We start from the raw sequence: 8,210 nt of genomic DNA on the forward strand, positions 1-8,210 counted from the left end.
TTGCAAACGGGTGCTTTCTTTTCCTGAGATTACGCGTCGTGCGACGACGTTCCTTTACAAAAATAATATTATTAAAATTAGGCTTCAAGTAACTATTTATCTTGCATGTATGCATGTCTAAGCGTGTGCTTATTATTTTACTTCTTGCCTTCTAAATTTTAGAAGTCTTAAATCTTAAATTAAATTGGCGATTTAATTTATTCTGAATCTGGCCGACCCGTTCGGGTATAAATAAATTCTCGGATTATTTGAAGTATTTAGAAATACTTCCTTGGCTAAAAGTTCCCGTCTAAGTATTTATTAAATACTATTTCAACACGACTTAATAAATTTCTTTTCTTCCGTGGCTTAGGGAATTAATTCCATTATACTTTTCAATTTACCATAGATAATGGCTTCAACCAAATTAATGATCTTACTAAATAATTTCTCATGCCCATAATATTTATTTGTCAACTGAATCGGCAAAGCCTTATTTTCCCTTGGCCCAATTTTTGTAGAAAAACTCCCATCCATTAGCCGTTTCTCTCCCTCATCTCCCTTCCAAGTTAGATTTCTCCCCAAATTAAACCTCAACCCTAATCTTCGATCCCTGACTCGGCGTCAAACACTGCCGCTGGACCGCCATGCATCGTCTCCGTCCCTCCGTCGCGTCTTCCTCCCACCATTGCACTCCTTCCATCGCTCATAGTTCGCTGTGTCCTTCGCGACGTCGTCGGTGTTCGGGCACGACATCACCGCCACCGCCAGCCGTCAAGGACGGGCAGCCGTCTTGCTGCTTCTGTTGTCGACTCCTCGGCGGGTCTGCAGAGCTGCCCATTTCGCGAGGCAGCCTCGACATTCACCGGCGACTCAGCACCGACTTCATCGCATATCCGGCGTTCGCACAGCATCTGCCGGAGTCAGCAGTGCTCGCCGTCGCCTCGCGAGACTTCTGCCGTCGCCGCTGATTCGCTTTCGGTCCGAGACTCACGCCGCCGCTGCCGATCTTCCTCAGCAGCAAGCCATCGCGTGTCACGGCTGCCTTGCAGTCAACTTCCGGCTCAGTCGCCAAACGACCTTGCGTAAGCTAAGTTTCTCTTCTTCCATCCCCTTCACTCATTTCCTTGTATTGTGGCAGTAGCCACATGTTTATCTAGTTTTTTTTTCTGAATTTTGGAAGTCTACGATCTAGATGATGTTCGTATTTGATCCTGTGGGGACTTGTTATTGTAGCTATTTGGTGGGTTTGAAGCAAAACTCCATGTTGTGATTCTACTAACAGGATTATCGAGCCTAAGTTTGTGTAATGTCTGTTCAAGTGATTATTTCATACGCTTGAATACTAACAGTGGGTATTGCAAGGTTCGAAATTAGTTCTTGAGCATCTATGCTCCTAGGTTCTCATGGTCTAGCTGTTTGCTTGTTCTAAATGATGCAATATGGTGTTATGCGGATTACCTCTTGTGAAGGTGATGGGATGGAGTTGCCGGTCTCTAGGCACGTTTAAGACCGAGCTCCCTGCTCAAATCCCGATTCTCCTTCGTGTTATCTATTGAATGAGAAATGTTGAAGTATGGGGGAGTGGAACCGAGGGGAATAGCGTGTATATATGCTTAGTTTGTAACTGAAAGCTCTGTAAAGTTGTAATTGAAAGCTCTGTAAAGTTGTAACTGAAAGCTCTGGTGGCCCTAGGTTATTTGCCTTCTCTGCAGAGTGCAGGGATGTACCCACACACAATGTGTCCTTGTTCTGTTACACACTGCAGTGGCCTTACTCTATTAGCCTTTGGTGCCGCCTCTAATTTGAGTTTTCTGTTGTTAAATTCCAGGTGCACAAGCATAAGGATGTGGCCGAGCTTTTTATTCGCAGGCTGCTGCAGCGAAGGGATTGGTTGGGCTACCTCGGAGCGGCCTTAGGTACCGGCAGGAAGGGCAGATTTCTGCGGCTGTTGCAGATCCTGGCTATATGCATTTTTACTTCTTTCGGTAGGGTTCAGTTCCCTCTAAGTAAGGGGTGCTGCCTCCTTTCCTTATCTGGTTCGCTCTAGCCCAAGGCTAAGGCATTTTTGGCTACAATCTGCAGGGAATGGGCTGCCTACACACTGCTTATAGCTCCAAACATCTCAGCCCTTCGGCCTCTCTGAGTCTTGCCGAGTCGGCTTGTGAAAGAGACCGATGAAGCCTCCTAGAAACTCTCGGTTGTAATAGAGTAGCTCTATTTAAAATTCTCTCCTTTTCTTTATCTCAACATGTATGTAAACTCAATAATAGTTGGTGTGTATTTTATTTGAAGCATTTGTAATTTATTAGCTTGAAATTCTATGTATTGTATTTCTTTTACTCAAGAAATAAACAAATACTTTCATTCTTTATCAAATTTCTAGTATTTATTTCATAATTCTCAAGAAATTAGATCTCGGCTATTGCAGTTCTTGTGTCTTTTATGTTTTATTTGAGGACAAACAAAAATGTAAGTTCGGGAGAGTTGATACCTTCGGATTTTGCACTGTTTTAAGGCCATTATTTGGTCGGTTTTGAATGTCAAAGTTGCATTACATGTCCATTATTTGCATATTTTCCTTGTGATCGATATCTGGTACTAACCTTTGGCTATGCTATTCCTACTATGTGTACTTGCAGGTATTTATAGTGCTAATAAAAAGTGCATCACCGCTGTGGATGTCGATGCGCCTTGGCTCATTTTTCTAATCTGATGTGATGCATACATATATTGAGACTTATCCCCACTAAATCTATTAGACTACATCCTATTGCTTTCTTATTCTTACTCAGCACAACCAGTAACTTCGCCTCCTACTCCTTTGTCATCTTGTTTTTGATAATCACTGGGAGTAAATCTTCGTCTCCTATGTACGCATACTTCAAATTCGACAGAAGCATCTTCAGTGCGACCGACCTGTGGTGGTAGCACATCTGAGGGTAGAGGATTTTTTCCTTGGTCATTCTCTTTTGTAATTTCTAGATCCGTGCCAGCATTTCCGGTGTCAGACAAAATTCCTTAATAGCTTCTTCAATCTCTTGGTCAGTTAACCCCTAGTTGCTAATCGGATCACACCATGCAGCGGCTTCATTGTCTGCTTGCCCATACGACTCCTGGGCGGGAAGTCTTTCCTCCAATAGCTCAGTTTCAAGATATTCTTGGACTAGGGGGTCAATTACACCCACATAGCATAGATTTTTAGAATCTATAGGTTATTTCATGGCTTCATCAATATTGAAAGTGGATTTTTGTCCATGGAAATCTATGCAAATTGTCCCCTCGGCCATATCTACGAATGTTTTTTCAATTCTTAAGAAAGGTCTTCCTAAAAGTATTCTGCTAGACTCCCTAACCTCAGGCTCACTTATGCATTCACATAAAAATCAGCTGGATATAGAAAATGAAGCACTTTAACCAACACGTTTTCTAACACACCTTCTGGGTTAATACATGACCTATCATCCAGTTGGATCAGCACCCTAGTGTTTGCTAACTTCACTCCCTTTAACCGGTTAAAGATTGAAAAGGGCATGACATTAGTAGATGCTCCTAAATCACACATAGCATGCTGAATCTTCACATTCTCAATGCTTATGGGCAAAGTAAACAGACCTGGGTCAACTCTCTTAGGTGGCAGCCTCTGCTAGACAATGGCTGATGTTATCACTTCTACCACAATTTCCCCGTTCCTTCTGGGCACTTTGCATCCCCTGCACCACTTTGTTGTTTGACTGCAACTCGCTCCTCATGTTTTGTTGTGAGGTGAGCATTTCCCCCATCATGTCTTCCATGGACCTCCTGTTCCTGTTAGGGTTTTGGAATTGGTTGGGAATTTGATAATGGTGAGGACTGTACTGGGCGGTTGGATTATGCAGGTAATTTTGGGAGTTATAGTGGTAAGAAAGGTTGGGTTGATTCTGGTAAGTTGGGTATTGATTGTATTGGCAGGGTTGATTCTGTTGATCCTAGTTAGAGCTGGGCTGACTTTGGAACGGTTGAGAATCCTGACTCAGATTGTTCTAGTAGTTCCTTTGGTGGGGTGGTGAAGGGGTTGGCAGCGAAAGCGTGCATCAAATATATCAGATAATAAAGTAATTTATTTAGCAGATTATTTAGAAAAATTCTATTCGCGCAATTATCACATGTATCATGCTCATAACTCAAATAAAATCATGCTTTAAGTATAATTGAAACCTAAAACATGCTTTTCTACAGATTAGCCATTTTACCTTGATGATTCTCCAAAGAATCAAAGATGGCTAGCGCCTTCTCCACGTGAAGACCTTGAGTACTAGACCACAGATCTTCTGATTGGTTCTCCGACTGTATTCTGATATCAGGGTGGGCTAATCTCACCAGAATACTAGGACTTAAATAAAGAAGACGGAAAACCTATCTCACAGAGGGGAAAAATCATCCCCTATGAGGAATAGGAGGGCGACGAAAATTTTGAAGATAATAATGAGTAAAGTGTATTTTCTATCTCCTTTATTCTCCTATTTACATTAAGTCATATATTGGGTCTAGACAGTGATCTATGGAAGGTTTTGGATATGGCCTCCCACAATTAGCTTTTTACTATTTAAATTGAACCCACAATTTAATATAAGCTTATATTGGAATATTACGAGCAACCATTACAAAAGTAATATTGCAATGCCCATTCAAATCCGAAATTATAAGTAATCTGGGTTTCCATTGTTTGTCATTCATTTCCCGCGCTTAAGATAGAAACATCCATTAATTAATTATTGTCTGCTATAGACTTAATTAATTAACATCTTATTAATTCCAAGAGTGGACTCAGTAAGAAATGCTTATTTATTATTAATAGAGTAATCAAACTCCAACTAGCTAGGTTCCGAATAATAAAGCCTTATTTTCGAGCTGTAGATAAGGAATGGCAGCAGTGTTGGAGAACAGTGGTTTAGGAGACCGACTCTTCCGCAGCGGACCGCTATGAGGTAGTGCAGCTACCGCTGGTGTTGGTTCGGCATCTGATTCTGGTTCTGGCTCGGTAGACTGAGAAGTGAAGGGGTTGGCAGCGGAAGCGTGCGTTCTGATGGATCACATAAATTTAGATCTATTTAGCAGATTATTTAGACAAATTCTATTCGCCTAATTCTCACATGTATCATGTTCATAACTTGAATTTAAACATGCTTTAACACAAATAATCCCTAAAACATGCTTGCTACGGAGTTAGCCAATTTACCTCATTGATTCACTGAAGAATCGAAGATGGCTCGCGTCTTCTCCACGAGAAGATCTTGAGTACTAAACCACGGATCTTCTGGCTGGTTCTCAGACTGTAATCTGATATTAGTGTGGGCTAATCTCACTAGAGAACTAGGACTTAAATAAAGAAGATGGAAATCCGTTCTCTCGGAGGAGAGAAAAATCCTCCCCTATATGAAATAGGAGGGGGAAGAAATTTTGATGGAAAATACAAGTGTATTTTCTGTCTCCTTTGTTCTCCTATTTATATTTAGTCACATATTGGGCCCAGTCAGGGATATATGGAAAAATTTTGTATGGCCTCCCCCAATTAGCTTTTTACTAATCAAATTGAACCCACAATTTAATATAAGCTTATATTAGAATATTACAAGCAGCCACTACAAAAGTAATATTGCTCTGCCCATACAAATCCGAAATTACAAGTATTCTGGGTTTCCATTTGTTTGTCATTAATTTCCCGCGCTTAAGATAGAAACGTCCATTAATTAATCAATGTCTGCTATGGACTTACTTAATTAACATATTATTAACTCCAAGAGTGGACTTAGCAAGAAATGCTTATTTATTATTCATAGAGTAATCAATCTCCAACTAGCTAGGTTCCGAATAATAAAATCTTGTTTCAAGCTCCTCTTGTGGACGTTATCAAACGAGACTGGCATCGCGCACGATTCAATATAATAGCAGTCCTCGCACCGCTAGATATTAATCACCACTACCCAATATACCAAGATTCTTGGGTTGCGAAAAACCCGCACCTTTTGGTAAGTCAAAGTAGTGCATAATCAATATCGTATGCTCAATGCTAACTTACATTGATTAAGAAATTAATTATCAAGTCCTCTTCTTTCAATAGTGATAAGGCTAATTTCATGCATAGATTAAGGGGTTGAAATTATGCATTTACGGGGTCTAACACATTTGTTTAAGCCAAGTGTGTAGAAAGTTTTGCCAGGTCCAGGAAGAAAGAAGGACGATTGCATGGCGAAGGGAATCGGCGATAAAAGTGAGCAATATGGAGAAAAACGACTAGACGGAGGAAGCAGCGAAGCTGAAGGGCAGAACTGAGATTTCTGCGAAGGCTTCTAGAAGATCCTCCGTGCCTATATAAGAGCAAGAGCATGCAGTCAAAAAAAAAGAAAAGAGAAAAACCTTTTTTGGGGGGGAGGAGACTCTGGGGTTTTTGGTTCTTTTAGCTCACTTACTTCTACACACTTGAGGGGATGTCCGGGGAGTTGTAGGGGATTTCGGGTTTCACTGTCTGTTAGTTGTTGGGTAACACCGTCCTTGCGTAGGGCGAAAATACCATTTACCGCTTTCATTTCATTTCCGTTGCTGTGAATTTCACCGAGCTTTGTTGTTCGAAGCTCGACTCTGTTTTTCTGTCGAATTAACCAGGTTTTATGCAATTTCTGTTTTCTGATATGACGATGTTTATTTTGAGTATGAATTGGGTGCTTTTCACATTTGCTTGTTGAATTGGAGTTGAATCGTTGACGATTGTTGTTGATCGGAATAGATTTGTTGAATTGGAGTTTGTGGAGTTGATTTTGGTTGTAGTTGGGTTCGGATTGCTTGGATCTGGAGTGGATTGAGCATCCGACGTGTGGATCTGAACAGATTAGTCGTAGTTGGATGCCTCATTTCCGTATTTTTATTTCCTTCCGTCTAGTATATGTAGATCTGTTTAACTTCTAGCTAATCGCAAGTTTCCGACGTCCGAACTTTTATATTCTGTTTGAATCTAGAAATCTGCTCTGTTTTTCTTCATGTTCACGTTTGAATCAGGTAAGGAATGCATATCGTTGTTAGTTAAATTCGTAGTTTGTTATCTGCAGCTTTTCATCTGTACTTGTTGTTTCTGGAAAATGGTCCCCACTGTTTACTCGCTTTCTGTCTAGATATATTAGGTAGTCGTTTATTCGGTCGAGGAAGTTAGTTAGATATCTCATAGTTACAAATATGTTCCAAGCCTGCATGAAGTTTATAGTTTCCTAGGTCTAGTGTTAGATTTAATTCCTGAGTCTAGTAATAGTTCCACCTCAACCCAAGTTTGCGTGGCAGCAGCCATTCACCTTTCCAGAGTCTTCTAAATGTTTTCTTACGCGTCTATCTTTGAAGGATCGATCCCTGCTTCCGTGTACTAATTCATAGTATAGCGGGTTGAGGGTTTTGAATGCGGAATTTGTGTATCCAACGACTGAGACTTCTTAGATCCTCCTAGTTCCCAGACCTTGTGATCTAGTGGATTCTCTGGTTTTAGAAGCACACACAGTATTTCTATCAGCAACTTCAAATGGCGCCATTGCCGGAGATGGATGGCTTAGTTTATGATTGTGTTTAGAGATTTTGGCGTATATAGTTTTGATTTGTTTTTCTTTCTCTTTATTTTCAGTTTATGAGCATAGGCTCACGGCTTTGACACTGGGGTAACTCATCTGGGTGGAGGAACGATCGGTTCACTTGGCAGGTCAAGGACACAGTATCTACGGTCACCACCAGATCGGGATTATCTACGGGAGATCCATTTCCGTTTGGTTCGGGAAGTGACGACGATTGGAGTTCGTCAGGAAGGGAGGATCCTAAGTCCTCTTCAGAAACAGATACAGAGGAGGCATAGATCAGAGACAAGGTATATGTAGTCGACCCAGATCCAGAGATCGGTTCGCTCACTGCCCATTTAGATGGTGAACCAGCCCAGGCTATAGTTATGAATCCTCGTCAGAGGGCCATCGATATTAAAACAAATGTGTTAGGCATTCTACCGACATTCTCTGGACATAGGAACGAGTGTCTATACGAGTTCTTAAATAAGTTTAGCAAGTTGTGCAGTATTCAGAAAAGGCCTAACGACACAATAGGGGAGGATTATCGCCTACGTGCAATTCCATTTGCCCTGAAGGGAGAGGCTAACACATGGCTACTGAGGCTACCTCTAGATTCGATTCGTACATGGAAAGATTTCAAGTTGGAATTTCTGGATTACT

The 8,210-nt window shown here is 41.1% G+C and overlaps 1 long non-coding RNA gene across 1 annotated transcript; it reads left to right on the plus strand.

The window, feature by feature from the left end:
- The first annotated feature begins 471 nt into the window (after window positions 1-471).
- Window positions 472-2,358, plus strand: LOC121779863. Its single transcript, XR_006045944.1, has 2 exons — window positions 472-1,967; window positions 2,065-2,358. It is a non-coding gene; the product is annotated as an uncharacterized LOC121779863 (long non-coding RNA).
- The last annotated feature ends 5,852 nt before the right edge of the window (window positions 2,359-8,210 follow it).

The sequence above is a fragment of the Salvia splendens genome, chromosome 19 (genome assembly GCF_004379255.2).
Source record: "Salvia splendens isolate huo1 chromosome 19, SspV2, whole genome shotgun sequence".
Taxonomy (NCBI): domain Eukaryota; kingdom Viridiplantae; phylum Streptophyta; class Magnoliopsida; order Lamiales; family Lamiaceae; genus Salvia; species Salvia splendens.